The sequence below is a fragment of the Aulostomus chinensis genome, chromosome 1, assembly GCF_037954235.1.
Source record: "Aulostomus chinensis isolate RoL2024-O1b breed Wild chromosome 1, RoL_Achi_v1.0, whole genome shotgun sequence".
NCBI classification, from domain to species: Eukaryota; Metazoa; Chordata; class Actinopteri; order Syngnathiformes; family Aulostomidae; genus Aulostomus; species Aulostomus chinensis.
Genome location: NC_141320.1, coordinates 48515083 through 48540402, shown reverse-complemented (window position 1 = coordinate 48540402; position 25320 = coordinate 48515083). Strand labels below are relative to the sequence as shown.

Genomic DNA, 25320 nt, shown 5'->3' with positions numbered 1-25320 from the left:
TTTAAGTTCATGAGCAATTCTTACTACATTACTGTCGCATCATTTTAAGATCTTTAGTAATTCTTCTGACATAACTGTCGCATTATTTTGAGGTTCGTAGCAACTCTTCCTCATGACTGTCACCATCACTTTGAGGTTATTCAAAACACTTACTACATTACTGTAAGCATCACTGAGTTTCTTAGCAACGATCACTACATGACTGTTAGCATCATTTTGAGTTCATTAGCAATTCTTCCGACATAAATGTCGCAATATTTTGAGGTTCGTAGCAACTCTAACTACATTACTGTAAGCATCACTGAGTTTATTAGCAAGTATCACTACATTACTGTTAGCATCATTTTGAGTTCATTAGCAATTCTTCCGACATCACTGTCACATTATTTTGAGGTTCGTAGCAACCCTTACTACATTATTGTTGCATTATTTTAAGGTTCGGAGCAACTCTTACTTCATTATTGTTGCATTATTTTAAGGTTCGTAGCAACTCTTACTACATGACTGTCAGCATCACTTTGAGGTTATTCGAAACACTTACTACATTACTGTAAGCATGACTGAGTTGATAAGCAACTATCACTACATTACTGTTAGCATCATTTTGAGTTCATTAGCAATTCTTCCGACATCACTGTCGCAATATTTTAAAGTTCGTAGCAACTCTAACTACATTACTGTAAGCATGACTTAGTTGATTAGCAATTATCACTACATTACTGTTAGCATCATTTTGAGTTAATTAGCAATTCTTCCAACATCACTGTCGCAATATTTTGAGGTTCGTAGCAACTCTTACTACATTACTGTTGCATTATTTTAAGGTTCGTAGCAACTCCTACTACATTACTGTCAGCATCACTTTGAGTTTATTAGCAACTATCACTACATTACTGTTAGCATCATTTTGAGTTGTTGAGCAATTCTCACGACATCACTGTAGCATTAAATTGAGTTCATTAGCAACTCTTACTAAATGACATTCGGCATCACTTTGAGGTTGTTCGAAACTCTTACTACATTACTGTAAGCATCACTGAGTTTCTGAGCAACTATCACTACATTACTTTAAGCATCCTCTTGAGTTTATTAGCAATTCTTCCGACATAGTTGTCGCATTACTTTGAGGTTCGAAGCAACACTTACTACATGACTGTCAGCATCACTTTGAGGTTATTCGAAAGTTTCACTCCATTACTGTTAGCATCATCTTGAGTTCATTAGCAATTCTTCCGACATCACTGTCGCATAATTTTGAGATCATCAGCAATGCTTCCGACACCACTGTCGCATTATTTTGAGGTTCGTAGCAACTCTTCCTACATGACTGTCACCATCACTTTGAGGTTATTCGAAACACTTACTACATTACTGTAAGCATCACTGAGTTGATTAGCAACTATCACTACATTACTGTTAGCATCATTTTAAGTTCATTAGCAATTCTTCCGACATCACTGTCGCAATATTTTGAGGTTCGTAGCAACTTTTACTATATTACTGTCGCATTATTTTGAGGTTCGTAGCAACTCTTACTACATGAGTGTCAGCATCACTTAGAGGTTATTCGAAACAATTACTACATTACTGTAAGCATCACTGACTTGATTAGCAACTATCACGACATTACTGTTAGCATCATTTTTAGTTCATGAGCAATTCTTACTACATCACTGTCGCATCATTTTAAGATCTTTAGCAATTCTTCTGACATCACTGTCGCATTATTTTGAGGTTCGTAGCAACTCTTCCTTATGACTGTCACCATCACTTTGAGGTTATTCAAAACACTTACTACATTACTGTAAGCATCACTGAGTTTCTTAGCAACTATCACTACATTACTGTTAGCATCATCTTGAGTTCATTAGCAATTCTTTCTAAATCACTGTCGCATCATTTTGAGATCATCAGCAATGCTTCCGACATCACTGTCGCATTATTTTGAGGTTCGTAGCAACTCTTACTACATTATTGTTGCATTATTTTAAGGTTCGTAGCAACTCTTACTACATTACTGTCAGCATTACTTTGAGTTTATTAGCAACTATCACTACATTACTGTTAGCATCATTTTGAGTTCATTAGCAATTCTTTCTACATCACTGTCGCAACATTTTGAGATCATTAGCAATTCTTCTGACATCACTGTCACATTATTTTGAGGTTCGCAGCAACTCTTAGTACATGACTGTCAGCATCACTTTGAGGTTATTCGAAACACTTACTACATTACTGTTAGCATCATCTTAGCATTAGCAATTCTTCCGACATCACTGTCGCATCATTTTGAGATATTTAGCAATTCTTCTGACATCACTGTCACATTATTTTGAGGTTCGTAGTAACTCTTACTACATTATTGTTGCATTATTTTAAGGTTCGTAGCAACTCTTACTACATGACTGTCAGCATCACTTTGAGGTTATTCGAAACACTTACTACATTACTGTAAGCATGACTTAGTTGATTAGCAATTATCACTACATTACTGTTAGCATCATTTTGAGTTAATTAGCAATTCTTCCAACATCACTGTCGCAATATTTTGAGGTTCGTAGCAACTCTTACTACATTACTGTTGCATTATTTTAAGGTTCGTAGCAACTCCTACTACATTACTGTCAGCATCACTTTGAGTTTATTAGCAACTATCACTACATTACTGTTAGCATCATTTTGAGTTGTTGAGCAATTATCACGACATCACTGTAGCATTAAATTGAGTTCATTAGCAACTCTTACTAAATGACTGTCAGCATCACTTTGAGGTTGTTCGAAACTCTTACTACATTACTGTAAGCATCACTGAGTTTCTGAGCAACTATCACTACATTACTTTTAGCATCCTCTTGAGTTTATTCGCAATTCTTCCGACACCACTGTCGCATTATTTTCAGGTTCATCGCAACTCTTCCTACATGACTGTCAGCAGCACTTTGAGGTTATTCGAAACACTTACTACATTACTGTAAGCATCACTGAGTTGATTAGCAACTATCACTACATTACTGTTAGCATCATTTTAAGTTCATTAGCAATTCTTCCGACATCACTGTCGCAATATTTTGAGGTTCGTAGCAACTTTTACTATATTACTGTCGCATTATTTTGAGGTTCGTAGCAACTCTTACTACATGACTGTCAGCATCACTTAGAGGTTATTCGAAACAATTACTACATTACTGTAAGCATCACTGACTTGATTAGCAACTATCACTACATTACTGTTAGCATCATTTTTAGTTCATGAGCAATTCTTACTACATCACTGTCGCATCATTTTAAGATCTTTAGCAATTCTTCTGACATCACTGTCGCATTATTTTGAGGTTCGTAGCAACACTTACTACATGACTGTAAGCATCACTTTGAGGTTATTCGAAACGTTCACTCCATTACTGTTAGCATCATTTTGAGTTTATTAGCAATTCTTACTAAATCACTGTCGCATCATTTTGAGATCATTAGTAAATTCTTCTGACATCACTGTCATATTATTTTGAGGTTCGTAGCAACTCTTACTACATTATTGTTGCATTATTTTGAGGTTCGTAGCAACTCTTACTACATTATTGTTGCATTATTTTAAGGTTCGTAGCAACTCTTACTACATGACTGTCAGCATCACTTTGAGGTTATTCGAAAGTTTCACTCCATTACTCTTAGCATCATCTTGAGTTCATTAGCAATTCTTCCGACATCACTGTCGCATCATTTTGAGATCTTTAGCAATTCTTCTGACATCACTGTCACATTATTTTGAAGTTCGTAGCAACTCTTACTACATTATTGTTGCATTATTTAAAGGTTCGTAGCAACTCTTACTACATTACTGTCAGCATTACTTTGAGTTTATTAGCAACTATCACTACATTACTGTTGGCATCATTTTGAGTTTATTAGCAATTCTCACGACATCACTGTAGCATTGAATTGAGTTCATTCGCAACTCTTACTAAATGACTGTCAGCATCACTTTGAGGTTATTCGAAACACTTACTACATGACTGTAAGCATCACTTTGAGGTTATTTGAAAGTTTCACTGCATTACTGTGAGCATCATTTTGAGTTCATTAGCAATTCTTACTACATCAATGTCGCAACATTTTGAGGTTCGTAGCAACTTTTACTACATTACTGTCGCATTATTTTGAGGTTCGTAGCAACACTTCCTACATGACTGTAAGCATCACTTTTAGGTTATTCGAAAGTTTCACTCCATTACTGTTAGCATCATTTTGAGTTCATGAACAATTCTTACTACATCACTGTTGCATCATTTTGAGATCATGAGCAATTCTTCTGACATCACTGTCACATTATTTTGAGGTTCGTAGCAACTCTTAGTACATGACTGTCAGCATCACTTTGAGGTTTTTCGAAACTCTTACTACATTACTGTAAGCATCAGTGACTTGATTCGCAACTACCACTACATTACTGTTAGCATCATCTTGAGTTCATTAGCAATTCTTCCGACATCACTGTTGCAATATTTTGAGGTTCGTAGCAACTTTTACTACATTACTTTCGCATTATTTTGAGGTTCGTAGCAACTCTTACTACATGACTGTCAGCATCACTTTGAGGTTATTCGAAACACTTACTACATGACTGTAAGCATCACTTTGAGGTTATTTGAAAGTTTCACTGCATTACTGTGAGCATCATTTTGAGTTCATTAGCAATTCTTACTACATCAATGTCGCAACATTTTGAGGTTCGTAGCAACTTTTACTACATTACTGTCGCATTATTTTGAGGTTCGTAGCAACACTTCCTACATGACTGTAAGCATCACATTTAGGTTATTCGAAAGTTTCACTCCATTACTGTTAGCATCATTTTGAGTTCATGAACAATTCTTACTACATCACTGTTGCATCATTTTGAGATCATGAGCAATTCTTCTGACATCACTGTCACATTATTTTGAGGTTCGTAGCAACTCTTAGTACATGACTGTCAGCATCACTTTGAGGTTGTTCGAAACTCTTCCTACATTACTGTAAGCATCAGTGAGTTTCTTAGCAACTATCACTACATGACTGTTAGCATCATCTTGAGTTCATTCGCAATTCTTCCGACATCACTGTCGTATTTATTTTGAGGTTCGTAGCAACTTTAACTACATTACTGTCGCATTATTTTGAGGTTCGTAGCAACTCTTAGTACATGACTGTCAACATCACTTTGAGGTTATTCGAAACGTTCACTCCATTACTGTTAGCATCATTTTGAGTTCATTAGCAATTCTTACTAAATCACTGTCGCATCATTTTGAGATCATTAGCAATTCTTCTGACATCACTGTCACATTATTTTGAGGTTCGTAGCAACTTTTACTACATTACTGTCGCATTATTTTGAGGTTCGTAGCAACTCTTACTACATGACTGTCAGCATCACTTTGAGGTTTTTCGAAACGTTCACTACATTACTGTGAGCATCATTTTGAGTTCATTAGCAATTCTTACTAAATCACTGTCGCATCATTTTGAATTCATTAGCAATTCTTCTGACATCACTGTCACATTATTTTGAGGTTCGTAGCAACTCTTACTACATTATTGTTGCATTATTTTTAGGTTCGTAGCAACTCTTACTACATTACTGTCAGCATCACTTTGATTTTTATAGCAACAATCACTACATTACTGTTAGCATCATTTTGAGTTTATCAGCAATTCTCACAACATCACTGTAGCATTGAATTGAGTTCATTAGCAACTCTGACTAAATGACTGTCAGCATCACTTTGAGGTTGTTCGAAACTCTTACTACATTACTGTAAGCATCACTGAGTTTATTAGCAACTATCACTACATTACTGTTAGCATCATTTTAAGTTCATTAGCAATTCTTCCTACATCAGTGTCGCAATATTTTGAGGTTCGTAGCAACTCTTACTACATGACTGTCAGCATCACTTTGAGGTTATTCGAAACACTTGCTACATTACTGTCAGCATCACTTTGAGGTTGTTCGAAACCCTTACTACATTACTGTAAGCATCACTGACTTGATTAGCAACTACCACTACATTACTGTTAGCATCATCTTGAGTTCATTAGCAATTCTTCCGACATCACTGTCGCAATATTTTGAGGTTCGTAGCAACTTTTACGACATTACTTTCGCATTATTTTGAGGTTCGTAGCAACTCTTACGACATGACTGTCAGCATCACTTTGAGGTTATTCGAAACACTTACTACATTACTGTAAGCATGACTGACTTTATTAGCAACTATCACTACATTACTTTTACCATCATTTTGAGTTCATGAGCAATTCTTACTAAATCACTGTCGCATCATTTTAAGATCTTTAGCAATTCTTCTGACATCGCTGTCGCATTATTTTGAGGTCCGTAGCAACTCTTACTACATGACTGTCAGCATCACTTTGAGGTTATTCGAAACACTTACTACATTACTGTAAGCATCACTGACTTGATTAGCAACTATCACTACAATACTGTTAGCATCATTTTGAGTTCATTAGCAATTCTTCCGACATCACTGTCGCAATATTTTGAGGTTCGTAGCAAATTTTACTACATTACTGTCGCATTATTTTGAGGTTTGTAGCAACTCTTACTACATGACTGTCAGCATCACTTTGAGGTTGTTCGAAACACTTACTACATGACTGTAAGCTTCACTGAGTTTCTTAGCAACTATCACTACATTACTGTTAGCATCATTTTGAGTTCATTAGCATTTCTTCCGACATCACTGTCGCAATATTTTGAGGTTCGTAGCAACTTTTACTACATTACTGTCGCATTATTTTGAGGTTCGTAGCAACTCTTACTACATGACTGTCAGCATCACTTTGAGGTTATTCGAAAGTTTCACTCCATTACTGTTAGCATCATTTTGAGTTCATGAGCAATTCTCACTACATCACTGTCGCATCATTTTGAGATTATTAGCAATTCTTCCGACATCACTGTCGCAATATTTTGAGGTTCGTAGTAACTCTTACTACATTATTGTTGCATTATTTTAAGGTTTGTAGCAACTCTTACTACATTACTGTCAGCATCACTTTGAGTTTATTAGCAGCTATCACTACATTACTGTTAGCATCATTTTGAGTTGTTGAGCAATTCTCAAGACATCACTGTAGCATTAAATTGAGTTAATTAGCAACTCTTACTACATGATTGTCAGCATCACTTTGAGGTTGTTCGAAACTCTTACTACATTACTGTAAGCATCACTGAGTTGATTAGCAACTATCACTACATTACTGTTAGCATCATTTTGAGATCATTCGCAATTGTTCTGACATCACTGTCACATTATTTTGAGGTTCGTAGCAACTCTTACTACATTATTTTTGCATTATTTTAAGGTTCGTAGCAACTCTTACTACATTACTGTCAGCATCACTTTGAGTTTATTAGCAACTATCACTACATTACTGTTAGCATCATTTTGAGTTTAGGAGCAATTCTCACGACATCACTGTAGCATTGAATTGAGTTCATTAGCAACTCTTACTAAATGACTGTCAGCATCACTTTGAGGTTGTTCGAAACTCTTACTACATTACTGTAAGCATCACTGAGTTTTTTAGCAACTATCACTACATGACTGTTAGCATCATCTTGAGTTCATTAGCAATTCTTCCGACATCACTGTTGTATTTATTTTTAGTTTCGGAGCAACTCTTACTACATGACTGTCAGCATGACTTTGAGGTTATTCGAAACACTAACTACATAACTGTAAGCATCACTGAGTTGATTAGCAAGTATCACTACATTACTGTTAGCATCATTTTGAGTTCATTAGCAATTCTTACTACATCACTGTCACATCATTTTGAGGTGAGTTTCAACTCTTCCTACATTACTGTTAGCATCATTTTGAGTTTATTAGCAATTCTTACTACATTTCTGTCAGCATCACTTTGAGATCATGAGCAACTATCACTACATTACTGTTAGCATCATTTTGAGTTAATTAGCAATTCTTCCAACATCACCGTCGCATTATTTTGAGGTTCGAAGCAACTTTTACTACATCATTGTCAGCATTACTTTGAGGTTATTCGAAACTTTCACTACATTACTGTTAGCATCATTTTGAGTTCATTAGCAATTTTTACAACATCATTGCAGCATTATTTTGAGGTTATTAGCAACTCTTCCTCCATTACTGTCGCATCATTTTGAGATCATGAGCAATTCTTCCGACATCACTGTAGCATTATTTTGAGGTTTTGAGGTACCTTTGTTTGTAACCTCGTCCCCACTGATCCTGGATCTGCTCGACGTTCCTGCCTGTTAAAAGGAAGGTTTTTATCACCACTGTTGCAGGATGTGCTTGCTGATGGAGAATTGTTGGCTATGAACTCATTGAACTCAGTCCAAGTCATTAGTTTTGAGCAAACTCATGACTCCTGATGTTTAACTCAATTGTTTGTTAAACACAGAGATCCAGGTGTAGTCCCTCTATGTTCATCCACTAAACTAGAATAGAGTTCTCCTCTTTCCATGGTGGAACAAAGAAGGGGGAGGGTCAATAAGAATATGATCTTTGGAGGTTACAGCATCTAAAGACTCAAATCCATATTTCAGGATACATATTTGAGAGGGAGGAAACAGTGATGGGAGGCTGGAGGCTTGAAGGGCTTGATTTCTAGCGGCCAGTGAAGCCACCTTTTGCTGGCTGAGTCCCAGAGACTCATGGAGGCTCTTTGTGGAGGATTTCCACGAGAGTCCAGCATCGAAACTTGTTAGTTTCCTGTCAACTGAGTCCAGGATGTCCCCGAGGTCCTTATTGGGTGATGAGGGTGGGCTGGACGGTCGGCTTCTTTTGGGAAGTGGGGTCGCCACGTTACCGGTCCTCCCCACGACGGGTCGGTGGCAGCACTCGTCTACGTTCTCCTGCAGACTTTCTGAGGTTCCTTCTTCCAGATTTTATTGATGAGGATTGTTGTGGATGAGAGAATTGAAAATTCTTACTTCAGTTTGAGGTTTTGATGATTCAAACTGTGTAGATTGGTGTTAAGAAGTTAGCTAGTTTGGATAAATTCAGGTGTGAGCCACCACACTGAATCAGGCACAGGTAGGACGTTCACCCTGACATGGAACATCAACAGTTTAACGTTGCTGGCAGGACTCCAACCTGAGCAGGGACACCCCAATGGATTTCTAGTCCATCGCCTTCACCACTCGGCCACAACGACCACATTCACACACACATTTGAAGAGGATGGATATTCACAAAATGATCTTAATTTCTGTCACAAGCCCATTTGTGTGAGGTCCTATTTTCTCTTTTTCAGCATTCCTTTGTTTCCAGGTCTCTAATAAGTGCAGAATTACAAAGACAAGCAAGCTGGATCCATCCTGGGCAGGTGATATGAGCCATTGACCACTGGCCAGAGACCCTGGCACAGACGTTGGGGGTGGTGACAGAGAGCATTTCTACAATTATATTCTACATTTATAGAATTCTACAATCCTACAATTTCATTGAGCAGACGCTTTTGTCCACAGCCACGTACGTACATCACATGTATAGAATATATATGTTCCTCTTTCATCTACTGATTAACCACAAAATGCAGTCAAATGCCAGTAAATTCTGAGTATTTATTCATTATTCATGATTATTCATTATTTTTGAATCCATTTTCACTGTCACTCTTCTGTTCATTTTCAGTTTGATTCATAAAAATGAACAAACTTTGACGTGTTTTCTTCTCTTGTGTGTCAACAACTTTGGATTGGGAATCTCCTGACAAACAGACCACATGACCAGGAGGAAGTGTTGTTGGTGAGTTTGGCCCCTGAGCTCAAGACAGTTGGGACCAATAAAGGACAGCTTCAAATGCAGCTGTGAAGCCTCATTGTCAGCTGGGAGGAACGACAGGTGTCTCCCTCTAGTGGCTCCTCACAGCAACACCAGCCTCATTTCATTCACATGCATCCACCACCTCACTACCAAAGGCCAGTTGGGCCTGGACAGACAGGAGAGTTTCAAGTGTTGGACAAAGGTCTTTAAGATGTTCTTATTAATTCTATAACATCTGAGATTAAAATCTATGGAATTACAACCAACAAGCAGCCAAACACCTGATCAGATGCTCCTTCATCAGGCTGAGAAGAATCAATCTAAACTGGGATGAAGAAAATTAACTGAGAGGAGAAACCTCCTGATTGGATGACATGGACCCACCTGATCCATGTCAGCCTTGTTGGAGCAGAAAGAGGTGGATCAGAGGAATCAGTGGATCAAGACTCAGGTGGCAGATGAAGAATCTCTGTATTCACAATGGAGTCAGAGAAATCTTCCAACGTGAGAGAACGTGACAGACCATTTTATACTGAAGACAGGCTGTGTGTGTGTGTGTGTGTGTGCGTGTGCGTGTGTGTATGTGTGTGTGTGTGTGTGTGTGTGTGTGTGTGTGTGTGTGTGTGTGTGTGTTTATGTGCAGACTTTTCCCTGGAACAACGTTTTTTATTTGAAGCAAGAAAGCAAGAGCCTCCAGATCAAAGTCAGAATTGATGATGATGTCATCAGGGCTTTGATAGTGTATTTATTTGTACCTAGAATTCTGTCTTTGATCTCAGGAGGACATGAAAGGAACTCAACTTTAAAAAGTATATGAGAGCATTCAGCTTGGTTAGAAAACATTTTGACTGTTGAACAGCAGAGTTTGTTAGAAACAGTTTACAACACTTTGAATTAAATTGAAGACAAAAACCTTCCAGACTTAAATCCTGTCTCTAACTTCAAACTGGGGATGAACATTTTTATAATCAATCTGTCTCTATGTGTTGGCCCTGCCATGGACTGGTGACCTGTCCAGGATAAACCCCGCCCCTCACCTGAGGGCTGCTGGGATAGGCTCCACCCCCACGAACCATTGCAGATCATCAATAACCAAAGCTACTAAGGAGGATGACAGAGTTTGGGAGTCAGTGACTTAATAGAGTCTAACAAAGGGTTGAACCTGAATGAGACAGTCACCCTTCAACATGGGGCCATGGCAGAGTGAACCAAGAACACTACAATGGGGGTGAGAGTGGAGCCATGATGGACTCACAGTTCATCACCTCCACCATCATGTGGACGACCTGACCACCTCTCCCTCAACCTCTAAATAACTCATTCCCTGACCGGGAATCGAACCCGGTCCGCAGCGGTGAGAGCGCCGAATCCTAGCCACTAGACCATCAGGGACCACACTGAGCTCTCCAACAACAGAGACTATAGACAATGACTCAAGAACACAGGACTCTGTGGTCTCAGCTTGAGATGCAGAGGGTCCACCAAGACCACCAGACACCTCAGCCCCCTAAAGACAGTCCACCCCCAGGATCCTGCCCCCTCTGCTCCAACTCAGCCCTCCATTCATAACGTGACTTTCGCTACGTCCGAACTGCCAAGTACCAACCTACGTCCTCCTGCTACGACCTAAACATGGCGGCACCACTCAGACACCCTAGAAGATTGGTGGTGAAGCACGACCTCTGCTGGCAGAGCACAGACACCGCAATTAGGTAGACAGCACCAAAGAAAGCCCCACCTGCTGGCCTGACTGTGGTACTGCACTCCACTCTGAACGCACCCTTCATTCATTCTCTATTATTAAGCACGTTAACGCACCTGTACAGGTGTGTTCACATTATATACATATTATATATTTATGCTTGGCCGTTTTTGATGAACTTGGGCGGTACTCTGGTGCAGGGATGAGGTCATGGAGCTGATCTGGGAGCAGTCCTGATGTTAAATGCTGTGATGAAGGACAGTGTGGAGGAAAAATGAGTCAAATTTAAATTGTCAACAGTTCAACGTTGTTGGCAGGACTCCAACCTGAGCAGGGAGACCCCAATGGATTTCTAGTCCATCGCCTTCACCACTCGGCCACAACGACCACATTCACACACTTTTGTAGGAGACTGAAATTAGACAATGAAAGTTCATGTCAGCACAGTCAAACATTTTTTGGCCTCTCTCAAAGACAAACTATTTGTGTGTGTGTGTGTGTGTGTGTGTGTGTGTGTGTGTGTGTGTGTGTGTGTGTGTGTGTCAGTGTTGTGACTGAGCGGTGAAGAAGACGACCTTCTGACTCCATTTTCTTTGTTGCTCTTCTATCAGTTCCTCAGTTTCACTCATCAAGTGAAGCAGCTTTGACAGGTTTACTTCTCTGTGTGTTCACAACTTTGGTCTTTAAACTCCTGACAAACTCACCACGTCACACATTTGGTGAATTAAAGCAACAAATAATGACATCATGATGATTCAGGTTCGGGGGGCACGGCCTGGAGGCAGAGTGGCCGTCTAGCAGAGTTGCTGGTTCAGTTCTCACTTCAGCTGGTGACCATGTTGAAGTGTCCTTGAGCAAGACACTGAGCCCCTCATTGCTCCTGATGACCAGCATCCAAGACCAACAAGCTTCTGATTGGCTCTGATTCTCTGAGGCAAAGTCCAACACAGGAAACAGAAACTCTTGAGGTTGTCTCACTTTTTTTTAAAGAAACTCAGCACAGGACAGTGATAGGAGGCTGGTTTCCTTGATGTGGGCTTCACCTCCACTGCTGTCCACATTTAAATGCTGGCTGATGCTGGTCCCCTGTTGAAACCTGGACCAGACCAGGGACCTTCAGACCTTCAGTCTAACGCTGTTCCAGCATTGGATGAAAAAGTCTGGTCCTCTCATCTTCTTCAACACTGACTTGTTCTACCAGGACAAGAGAATCTGAGCTTGGATGTCATTTAGCAGTCAAAGGCTTGTTAAACTGGTCAACATCAGCTGGTGTTCACTCTGATGATGTAGCGATGGTCTGGATTCTTCCTTCTGGAGCACCAAGCTGCTGGGAAGAAGCCTGATGATGTCAGAGTTGTGTTCAGTGGCTCCTGCTGGGTCCATTTCTGACAAATGGGCTCCAAAGAGTTCAGCTGTTTCAAAGGCTCAGAGAAAGCAGCACATCATGGTGGTCAGGAGATGAGGTGGCCGAGTGGTTAAGGTGATGGACTGCTGATCCATTGAGCTCTGCAGGCGTGGGTTCGAATCCCATCCTCGTCGTAGGAGACTTTGGTTTCTGCTCCTAGATTCTGGAACGACTCTGAACTGTGAGGCTTTTCAAGAGGAGATCCTGCAGCACCAGAGAGCTGCAGTTCCAGGACCCCACAGCAGCACCAGAGAGCTGCAGTTCCAGGACCCCACAGCACCCCCTACTGAATTGGATGATAAAATGCATTTGTTGGACTTTTGTTTTTTGGTGACAGCGCCACCTATCGAATTAGATGATAGCAAATGACTCCTTTCTCACTGTAGTATTAAAGGTTTATTCCAATTCCTCCTAAATACTTTTTTTTATAGTTTTAAAGGTTCATTCCACCAAAATACTTTCTAATTTATAGTTTTAAAGGTTCATTCCGCCAAAATACTTTCTAATTTATAGTTTTAAAGGTTCGTTCCACCAAAATACTTTCTAATTTATAGTTTTAAAGGTTCGTTCCACCAAAATACTTTCTAATTTATAGTTTTAAAGGTTCATTCCACCAAAATACTTTATAATTTATAGTTTTAAAGGTTCGTTCCACCAAAATACTTTCTAATTTATAGTTTTAAAGGTTCATTCCACCAAAATACTTTCTAATTTATAGTTTTAAAGGTTCGTTCCACCAAAATACTGCTTTCTGTCCAACTTCTCAGTTTTAAAGGTTCCTTCAGTTGAGGGCTCCTGGTTCTGTGTGAGGGGTTGAGGGTCGATATGGGATGATGAGGAAGATTTCATGTCACGATGGTCCTGCTAAAGTAACTGAGAGTCATGACATCAAACAATGTCATCAAAATATGCTTGAACTATTAAAATGGCAATAAAATCTACTGGAATCATTTTAGCACAAACACTTTTATTGTGTTTTTGTGAGCATCATTTTTCAAACATTATAACATAAACTTTAAAAAGGGTCCATTCACTAACACTCTTACTTGAAGGTAGTCACTGATATCAGTAAACAGCTGATAAAGATTTGTGTTCATGTTTTAATTCTCTACTCTGACCTGTGCTGAGACACTGGACCAGAGAGGAAGACCTGCTCAGCCTCCTGCATGGACCAGTTCTGCAGCTCAGTGATGACGACGAGGGATTCAGCATTGAGTTCATTTTAAACTTTTTGGAGGAAACAACTGTAAATTAACCAGCAGTTACTGGTGATGCTTCACAGTTTCCAAGCTCAAACGGCCTCCTGCTTGTTGGACTCACAATTTCCAAAAAAGGTAGACATCAAAAGTCAAATCATGTTTTTGTTTGGTTTTGTGTTGTTTTGTTTTTTACTGGAGGAAAACTTCAAATTGTGATGATGTGTCTGACTTAGAAACTGAACCCCCAAAAATCAAAAAGTCTCCTTCTTCTGTGCCGTGATCTCTGAGCTGATCATGATTGATCTCATCAATAATCCTTGGCAGCCGACCAGTCACACACAGCCCCCCCCCCCCCCCCACACACACACTGAGACATGCAGCAGCTCACAGTAACTGCCTCAGTCACACAGCAGATAGACTCCTTTCTATAACAAGATAAGCAGTAGAAAATGGATGGAAGTGATGATGAACTGATGAACAGGTGATTTGTCCAAAAGTCAACATCAGATTCATTTGCAATCTGTGGAAGCAGTTTCATCTTGAGGTTCCAGGTAAGAACAGCCAGCTGTGGGCTGACACACATCTCTTCAGGAGCACTTCTATGCTCCAAACTTGCCAGGTTGAATTGTGTCTGTATTCTGAGGGCAGCAGGAGGACGGAGGAGTGAGGACACACACATTTGGAACCGAGAGCAGCTGTGTGTGGGATTTCCCCAGCAAAGATAAAACCAGCTCCTTCATGCTGGCTATGAAGGCTCACAGTCACACTGACCCAGCTACAAATACTTTGATATGCAACAGACTGGTTTCTCTTCTGCTAGTTTGTTACCAACTGTTGTCACATTTATGTGATCAATTTAGCTGATAAGATGAAGGCTCCAAAGGACCAGCTGGAGATGCAGAGGATTGAACCCGGGGCCTCATACATGCAAAGCATGCGCTCTACCACTGAGCTACATCCCCTCTGTCAGAGTCACTGTTTAACTGATGCAGCAACACAAACACAGACACAACATTTTTATTCTTCATTTTAGGGATAAAAAGGAAGTCAGCCTGTGATCTCAAAGGCTCTGTGATCTCAGTAGTTTCACTGTGATGTCAGCCCACACAACCTTAGACCACAGAGGCAAGTCAGGCTCCAGGAAGCTGAGGCTGCTCCGTTCTCAGTCCTGTCCAGAGTGAAGGTTTTCCTCTCAGAAGCTTTCCAATCCAGTCCAGATCCTCTCTGACTAGCAGGAGTCTTTGACCAGGAAATGAGAATTATATTGAACGTCTGCTCATCCTCAGAATGAAGTAAAAGTATTTGTGTTCCTAAAATAATCTCCAGATGTTAAGATCAGTTATTAACATTGATTGACAGCTCTAAACTGAGCCACCATCACTATACAGTTGCAACTGAAATATTTAGAAATATTTCAAGGAAGCAGCAGGCCCTCATCCGCCCCGGTCCACCCGACTGTGTCCCCTGAGACAGATGACAGCTCACTTCTGGCAGAGGCAGTTGGGTTGAGGACCGTTGCTGATGTCATCAACTGATGTCTCCATCACCAAAGGTGACAGACAGGATGGTCATGGACATAAAATAGAGGCCGAAGAATGAGAAAGAATGGTTGTCCTGACTGAAGTTTAGCTTGAGCTTTTTAATTTGTTACTAAAGGAAGTATTGGTACAAGTAAAGGCAGGCGAACTTTCCACAAATATTCAGAATTAACTTTGACAACCAAAACATGAACCAAGACAACAAAATAGTGAACATGAAAAAGGAACCAGTCCCACCTTCTTGTGTGTTCCTGCTGAAGTAAATGTTTATGAAGATTTGTTGTGTTCTTTTTCCAAAGGTCCAGCCAGCATTGCAGGTCTCAGGAGGAGGAGCCACTTCAGCAGGATCTGTGGGACAAATCCCCCCACGGTGAGACCTGTCCAGCTCCCTGCAGCTCTGCAAGTTTTACCAACTCTTCATTCCAGCTGTTTGGTTGAATCCCATTTTTTCACCTTTGAACCTTTTGAACACTGATGAGGAGGTGAGGCTGGAGGCAAAACCACAACCTCACGTCAGCTCACAGGATGAACCAAAATGCCAGACACTTCCTGTCACTGCTCCAGCACCACCTGTCTCCCCTCCATGTCTTTACCATCTGTGCAGCTTCCTGCTGTCCCTGGACCCTCACAGGTGATCGCTCCACCTGGAGCCTCACAGATGGGTTCTAACCTCCCAATACCTGCAGCCCAGCCTCGACCCACTCAGACACAGTCACCCATTCAAGCTGGGCCTGGTACCACACTCCAGTACAGACAGAGAGAAAGAAGACACACGGGATCCTTTGAAGAAAATTTAATAAAGACAGGAAGCCCCCATCACATTGTCAGTGTTTCAGTGACTGGCATTGTGAAGAGACTGAGACAAAGTCAGTTATGAATGGAGGGCTGAGTTGGAGCAGAGGGGGGCAGGATCCTGGGGGTGGACTGTCTTTAGGAGGCTGAGGTGTCTGGTGGTCTTGGTGGACCCTCTGCATCTCAAGCTGGGACAACAGAGTCCTGTGTTCTTGAGTCATTGTCTATAGTCTCTGTTGTTGGAGAGCTCAATGTGGTCCCTGATGGTCTAGTGGCTAGGATTCGGCGCTTTCACCGCCGCAGCCCGGGTTCGATTCCCGGTCAGGGAATGAGTTATTTAGAGGTTGAGGGAGAGGTGATCAGGTGGTCCACATGATGGTGGAGGTGATGAACTGTGAATCCATCATGGCTCCACTCTCACCCCCATTGTAGTGTTCTTGGTTCACTCTGCCATGGCCCCATGTTGAAGGGTGACTGTCTCATTCAGGTTCAACCCTTAGTTAGACTCTATTAAGTCACTGACTCCCAAACTCTGTAATCCTCCTTAGTAGCTTTGGTTCCTTGCAGCACAGAAAGTCTGTTCACTGATGTAGGAACTGAAAATCTTAGAGCTCCGGTCCTTCGTTCCTTCCTCCACTGAGCAGAAGAAACACAGAACAGAGAGCAGTTCCTCCTACAGTTCTCAGAAAGTCTGAGGGCAACAAAGAAAGGAGGGAAATGCAATCAATGTTGAATTATTTTACATTTCTTATATTTGATCAAAGATAGAACTTAATAAGCATCCATCAACCTGCAGGACAAACTCCTTCACTGTGTGTGGTTCAGAGTCCCTGGTTTGATTGCAGCTTTGACCTGAGCAGGTGTTCATCTTCATCTCAGTAACAGGGGACACTTTATCACAGCAGTGGACAAACATCAGCATTCATCACCCAGCAGCTCCTCTGATCAACAGACCAAGCTGAAGTATTCTGAGAAGGAGGGCATGGATCCCTCTACCTCCCACATGCTAAGCTAGCACTCTACCATTGGAGCTAAGTCCCCTTTTGAGCTTCCATTTGAGTTTTCTGTTCCCATCTCTATGGTAACGGTCAGTTTTGACCCACATCTTCAATCAGCTGTAAAATTCACTAAAAACAATTTTCTATCATCCAAGTTGTTTCCATCTCTTGGTTTCCTTGGTAGGCTTCCTTATCCATGGAAATATTGATTTGAATATTTTGTTGTGGGCCTCTGGACCTTTTTTTAGTCAGTAAACCCTCGATTTCAATTAAAAAAATGATAAAATGAACCTTTGGGTTTGGCATAAAAGTCTTTTTTTCAGCAACAGAACTTTAATATAAACACTAAATGAAAAGCAGAACAAGCCAGAACACAAACTCTGCTCTGCCGTCCTTCCTGGTTACTGGGCATGGACTGCTGGAAGGGGCATTTTCCTCAGAAAGGGACAAGACGTTCATCCACTCTCACCTCTGGCCCTGGGTTGAATGTTGGTGCAAGGAGCTGCACCCATCTTTCCCAGACATCCCCAATGGGGGCAAGCTTGTCAGTTCTTGCTCCGGTGTCTCTGTCGTCAAATCTGAGGACTCTTGATGTTCGTTGAAAGTTCTGAAGTGGCCTTGTGGCCGGGAAAATATTTCTGCCTGTCGATGCGTCCCAGAGACGATCAGTGGCCTCACTGCAGGATCTGAACACTCCAGGAAGAAGAAGAACACCAATAGAAGCATCCAGGTGTCCCTCATCAATGTCTTTCCACTTGTCACCATGGACTTTTTTTCCTTTGAGGTTTGTCACAGCAATGCTGACTCTTTGTAGTGACAGTGGCATGAACAGAACCATCAACCATAAACAGCTCCAAACATGTCTTGATGTCACTGCCTCTCGTCACAGCAAACCTTGTGATTCCAGGGCTCATTTTGATGACATCAGCAGCAGCTGCCCTGCCATGTACATCAGGAGACACTGAGCTCCAGCCAATGTTCCCTCTAGTTTTTCATGTGTCTGGTTATCCTCACAAGCTCCCTGAGCTCACTGAGGACCACTGTGAGCACTGAAACTGGGAGACGGTTCCACAGGAGGGGAGCCTGATAGCTGAAGGCTCTGGCTCCATTCTACTTTTAGAACTCTAGGAACCACCAGTAACCCTGCATCCTGGGAGCAAAGGGTTCTAGCTGGATAATAGGGGACTAGGAGCTCTGTCAGGTAGGAAGGAGCCTGACTGTTGAGGACTTTGATGGTAGAAGGAGAATTTAGAATTCTATTCTGAATGTGACAGGGAGCCATGCAGAGAAGCCAGTACAGGAGAGACATGGTCTCTTCTACTAGTTCTAGTCAACACGCGGGCCACAGTGTTCTGGACCAGCTGGAGAGTTTTCAGGACCTACTTCTTCTTTTGGTCACAGGTTTGAAGATACCTGTGGAAGTGAAAGGAAAGGCTGCGAGAGACCTGCCACACCTCTCCAGCGACCTGGGACATGATGGCAGTGGTGGGATTTGAACTGGAGCCTTAATCCAGCGCCTTAGACTGCTCGGCTACACTACCTCACTGAGCTGTTCACTGAGTTGGTCTGCTAAAGGCATGTTGAAGAGGAAGTAACATAATGATATAAAACTTATTCTGAAGGGGGACCCCTTCCCTCCACGGTCACAGGAAGTGACAACAGTGCTGCTAGAAGCAGGAAAGAAATGGTAAAAGGACTCAGTTTGTACAGAGCCTTTCTACCTCAGCAGCACTCAAGGAGCTGAACAATGTCCTCTCATTCACACACACTCACACACTGATGCTGAAGGCTGCCATGCAAGGAGCCAACCTACTCATCAGAAGTATTTAGGGGTTCAGTCTCTTACTCAAGGACACTTTGACATGGTCACTGGAGAAAGTGAGGATCAAACCAGCCACCCTTTGGTTGCCAGACGGCCACGCTACTCCTGAGTCATGTGACCTGGATAAGATGGTGAACTACAGCTGATCGCCATGCTAGCAAACCCCTTTTGTTTGGTTTGGTTGTTGTTTAGTGACTGTGGATGAATACACAGGAGAAGTTGAGCATAAATTTGTGTTCCCTGTTCACTTGAATATCTGCAGGAGTGTGAGGTGGAAATACTACTTGGAGGAGAATGAGAGTTCAGTCTCAGCGCTATGACCTGTGCTGACACTAAAACATGTCAGCCCACAGAACAAAGATGGCAGTCCTCTGGGAGAGCAAGTACACCACACATACATGAAGAAACCCTACAGGAAACAAATATGTTGCCAGAGACTTTTACTCTGTTTTTGTTGTTTACCCAAGTACAGGATTGGAGGGAGACTGATGGTCACTGTTTGGGTCATGTGACTGAAGTCATCCAGTCACGTGACTGAAGTCATCCATTCATGTCAGTGATGTCACTTGGCAGGACTCTCATTACCAAATCGGCCGCTCTGCAGCACAATACACAATCATTAGCTCAGTGCTACGTGAGCCAAGAGCAGCAGGTGAGCAGACAAGCCGCGTTACCTGTCCGAAGCAAAACATCCGGCGCGGAAATGACGTCACCCGTCAGGAGCAGCGAGAGAGAGAGAGAGAGAGAGATGGGGCAGGGAGGGAATCGCCTCTTATGAGTGAGGGCGCCTCCGGTGGGTGGCTGTGCAATTGCCAATTAGGGATGACAGCTCACAGCTGTCTGTGCTGCCACACACCGATTCAGGCCTGGACTCCTGTCTCGCTGCCAAACTCCGCCTGACTCCGTAGAGCTGGTCAGCCTCCACTCAGTCCTCTTCATTTGGTTGGAGGTCACTATCGTTCATCCTACACACCTTTCCACCTGCCTCTTTGACGTCTACTTGAAGCTCAGATAAATCCAGGCTAATTCATACCTGCTACTCAATATGGGCCTTAATTACTCTGCTGGAATTATCACTCTGTCTTAAGGGTTTTCTTAATTGTATTAAATCCTCTTTAATTTCCAAGAAGTCTTCCAACTCATTCATTCATGCAAGCCACTGATCCACAAGACCTCATTGATGAGCTTCAACCTGAGACTGATTGTTTCTCGTTGGACGAGACACCCATTCAATGAGACTTATTGTCAGTCCATTGAAATCTACTGGTGTTCCTGGTGAGTTGATTTAACAACATGAGCTGACAGAATCTACGTTCAGGTAGGAACCACCACATCCAGGGGTCTGGACCTTTGAGCAGGCAGAGCCATCAAAGTAGCAGACTAAGCTAGCAGACATTAGCATTGAGAAGAAACTGATACCTGAGCCTACTTTTGGGTCTGGTCAGGTGATGACATTATAATATGACATCATTGTCAGACTGACGCCTGCTCAACACTGACCAAACACTATGGCATTGTGGGAAATTTCTGCTTGGCTCGCGTCCATCAATACATATGAAGAAATTTCTCCAGAATCAGGATTGACAGTGGATACAATTGAGAACACACTGGTTTTTTCATTCTGAGTCGGGTGCAGGTGTGGAACTTCAGACACAGTCTGTGTTTGTGTTGTTTATTCAGTGATTTTTCTTACAATTCCCAATCACAGCTGCAGAAAGTGAGAGAACAAGCAGGGATGTTCAAGATGAACGCCCAACGTGGGGCTTGAACCCACGGCCCTGAGATTAAGAGTCTCATGCTCTACCGACTGAGCTAGTCAGGCTACACCTGAGTAGCTTCAATAGCCTGAAGTGATCAGAGTGAGAGACGCTACAAGCTCTTCATCAGACTCACAGTCACATGAGCCATCACATGATTGGTGAATGACCACAAACACCTTCATCTTTGACAAAGAAGTCAAATAAAAGGTGAACCACAGATGAGACACCAGTGGTAAAAACACTAAAGTGCTGTCAAGGAGAAACAGGATTCGAGCAAACACACACACAAGTTACAGAGAGAGAACTCTCCCAGAGGGAACCACTCAAAGGAGAACCTAGAGATCATCAGGCTGGATGACCTCATCAACATGAGACAGGTGGATAGGAAACAAGCTCAGAGATGTCAGGAACATGAGATCCAAGTGGTGAGAGAGCAAGAACTGGTGAGGTTCCAGAACCAGGAGTGAGGTGGAGCCTGCATCACCTACTGGGAGCTTTTAGTCTAAGGTTCAACTTGGACTTGAATGATTTCTGGAGAGACAACGTGCAGGGAGGGAATTTGGAGATGAAGAACAAGTTCCTCTCAGGCTTTAATGGAGTTTTCAGGAGTCAAACAGACCCTCCTCTGATTGGTTGTCAGATGTGTTCTCATTGGACCACAGCCTCCAGGTTGAGGGTTCTGATCCTAGTCAGACACATTGACTCTGATGCTGCTGAGCCTGAAGGGAGGATGAAGAAAGGAGTGTCTGAGAGAGCTTCACCAGACAAACTGTCCAGTTGAACAACAAACAGTAGTCAGTAGGAATGTTGCTGCTGGGACCCTGATTCAAACCAGGGTTGCTGCAGCCACAACACAGAGGACTGACCACTAGAGGATCAGGGCCTCCTGGAGGCTGAGGTTGGAGCTGCTCTGTCTTTGTCTCACTGAGAGATCAGAGACAATTGGAGTCCACAAAGAAATCATTGAGAAATCAAGGAGAGATCAAAGAAAGAATTCTAAGATCAAACACAGAACTCTGTTCAACTTCAGTTTTAGCTCAGACCCTCTTTAATATCTCTGTACTGCCACTTGTCGTCAGGAGACTCAGTATAAACCTCCACAGTCCTGCTGATGTCACTCAGCTGGACATCGCCGTGTCTCCTGGTGACTCAGGACCAGTTGATGTCCATTAACCTGTCATGGAGGCAGAGAACAAAACTGAGGTCTTAATTAAAGCTGGAGGCAGTGTTGTTAGGGCCTGAGCCTCCTTCTGTCCACTGCAGAAAAGTAGCAGGAGTCGTCCTGAATCCAAGGATGTATTTTATGAGAGCGGTGGGACTTGTAGTTTAGGAGGTAGAAGCCTCAGTGTGACACCAAGTGAGAATCAGAGCTGAGCCTATAAGAGTCCCTCCCCCGCTGCTCTCTGTCAGAGTGGAGAGGAGAGAGGATTTTTGGAGAGTTTGTTGTTTGAAAAAGGCTCATCAATCCCCAGATTGTGGTCAAAAGTTGAATGTAACATATTTTAGTAGGCATTTTTGTCAGGAATGTAGTGAAGTTATTTGTGAAGTGGAGAGAGTTACAGTGTAGACGAGAGAAGCGTCAGTTTGAGGCTATGTGTGTCTGAGGAGACAGCCTCAGACACACTGTGGGCCCTGGACTTTGTCATGACTCAAACAATTTGTAGTTGGTTTCTGTTGGTTTGGTTTGCTTGACTGGTTGTTGTTTGTTGACCTTGCAAATCCATATTTTGGGTTCTGGCTTGTTCTGCTTTTCATTTTGTGTTTGTATTAAAGTTCTGTTGCTGAAAAAATAAATCCAGGGTTTAGTGACTAAAAAAAGGTCCAGAGGCCCACAACTAAATCTTCAAACCAATATTTCCATGGATAAGGAAGCCTAACAAGGTCACCAAGAGATGGAAACAACTTGGAGGATAGAAAACTGTTTTAGTTTATTTGACAGCTGATTGAAGACGTGGGTCAAAACCGACCGTTACCATAGAGATGGGAACAGAAAGCTGACACAAGAGGAAGGTTCCAGCTCTGAAAAAGGAGTTTGATCAAAATCTTGAACTGCCAGTAGAAATGTCCTTTTGTATGTTGACCTTTGTTGACAGAAGTCACTTTAGCTTGGCAGTGAAAAGAATGGCTGCTAGCTTGACAAAGAACTGCACAAACCAGGTTCAAGCTGGACTTTGGACCCTGGTATCTGCAACGACTCCATCAACTCCTAATCTAGCAGCTCTGCTGGGTCCAACTATTTTACAGAACATTTGACAGACCTGTGGAGCAGTGAGGACACACATGAGTGGACCTTTGCTATCTGGGTGTCCTCCAGATGTCCTCCTGACTGGTAGGCACCAGTGTGCACTGTTTGGCACTGAAGTCATGTGACTGAAGTCATCCAGTCATGTGACTGAAGTCATCCAGTCATGTGACTGAAGTCATGCAGTCACATGACTGAAGTCATCCTGTCATGTCAGTGATGTCACTTGGCAGGACTGTCACTGCCGTCTCATTCTAGAAAAGAACCCAGACTCCACCTGTGGCTCCATGATAACTGATGGACCTCTGGTTGGAGGCTGGACGATGATGTTTGGACTTGAAGGAAAACTCCTTGTCCAAATTCCATTGTGTTCAAATTTAAAGTCCCACAATCAGAAGTAGCTGAATCTGACAGGTGGAGGTTTGGAACTACAAGATGGTGATGTTTTCTTGACTTGATGCTCTGACTGTCAGGGTGGATGACAGCTTCTTCTGCTGCTGCATCTGAGTGGCTAGGATTGGAGGTTTTACCCTCCAAGGTTGTCTGGTTCCAGGGGAAATTTTAGAATTCCAGTCCCCAACCTGGGCTGTTCTGAAACTCTTCTCCTGAATCACTCCTGAGCTGCAGCAAGAACAAATACCAGTGCCAACCAGATCAACTTCATGGCTGCTAACAGCCTCAGACACTTGATTTCCATCAATCTGGAGCCAAGAAGGCCCTCACCTGTGGTTCTCCTCCAGGAGGGTCCAGGTTCTGCCATTGTGGCTCCTGGTGCCACTGCCAGAGAGCCTCAGCTGCACACTGCAACATTTCAACAGGAGATTGACATTCCTTCAAATGTCCTGACATCTTATTCCAATGGTTCTGTTCCATATTTATATTTTAAAATAAATCACACAATGAAAGCTGCCTCAGCTGGTTTAAGAGAGAGAACAAGCTAAGAGATCTGAAACCAGTAAAATATGCTTTTCTGTGTGCAAACTAGTGAGGGGCATGGAAGGATATTTTACCACCAATACAGAACCCAGACTTTAGTCATGTGATGAGATGGTGACTCTGATTATGAAGTTAATGGACAAAATGTGACTTGAAAGAAAACACATGAAAAAATACTAACTAAACTAAATAAATGAATAAAGAAGCAGCACAAATAACGTTTTCTTCTGCACAAATTTACTGGTATGAGACTGTATTTTTGGTTAATGAGTAGATGAAAGAGTGTCACATATATATTATATACATGTGATACATGCACGTGGCTTTGGACAAAAGCTCAGTGAAACTGTAGGATTGTAGAATGATTTAAACGTTCCAAGTGGACTGTTTCAAACGTTCCAAGTGGACTGTTTCAGGTTTCTAGAAGACGCTTCAGCTCTCATCCAAGAGGTGTCTTCAGTTTTCTTCACTGATGGGAGGATTTATGGCTCTAAGGGGGCGGGACCTTCTCCAGAGGTGATTGACACATGTGAGCTCTGGGTGTCAGAGTTGTTTTGGTCAGGTTGTGAAAGGGAAGTTGACTCAACTGGTATCTGTGTCAGTTAAAAGCCTCACAGCAATTCCATAATCTAGGGGTAGAAACCAAAGTCTCCTGCAACGAGGATGGGATTGGAACCCACGCCTGCAGAGCTCAACGGATCAGCAGTCCATCACCTTAACCACTCGGCCACCTCGTCTCCTGACCACCATGAGGTGCTGCTTTCTCTGAGCCTTTTAAACAGTGAACTCTTTGGAGCCCAGTTGTCAGAAATGGACCCAGCAGGAGCCACTGAACACAACTCTGACATCATCAGGCTTCTTCCCAGCAGCTTGGTGCTCCAGAAGGAAGAATCCAGACCATCGCTACATCATCAGAGTGAACACCAGCTGATGTTGACCAGTTTAACAAGCCTTTGACTGCTAAATGACATCCAAGCTCAGATTCTCTTGTCCTGGTAGAACAAGTCAATGTTGAAGAAGATGAGAGCACCAGTCTCTTTCATCCAATGCTGGAACAGCGTTAGACTGAAGGTCTGAAGGTCCCTGGTCTGGTCCAGGTTTCAAC

At 42.3% G+C, this 25320-nt stretch overlaps 2 non-coding genes across 2 annotated transcripts; one reads left to right on the top strand and one right to left on the bottom strand.

Moving 5' to 3' along the window:
- Positions 1-16714: 16714 nt before the first annotated feature.
- trnae-uuc (transfer RNA glutamic acid (anticodon UUC)) lies at positions 16715-16786 on the top strand. Its single transcript has one exon. It is a non-coding gene; the product is annotated as a tRNA-Glu (tRNA).
- Positions 16787-21026: 4240 nt separating this feature from the next.
- On the bottom strand, positions 21027-21099 carry trnak-cuu (transfer RNA lysine (anticodon CUU)). The gene has a single exon. It is a non-coding gene; the product is annotated as a tRNA-Lys (tRNA).
- Between the last annotated feature and the right edge of the window lie 4221 nt (positions 21100-25320).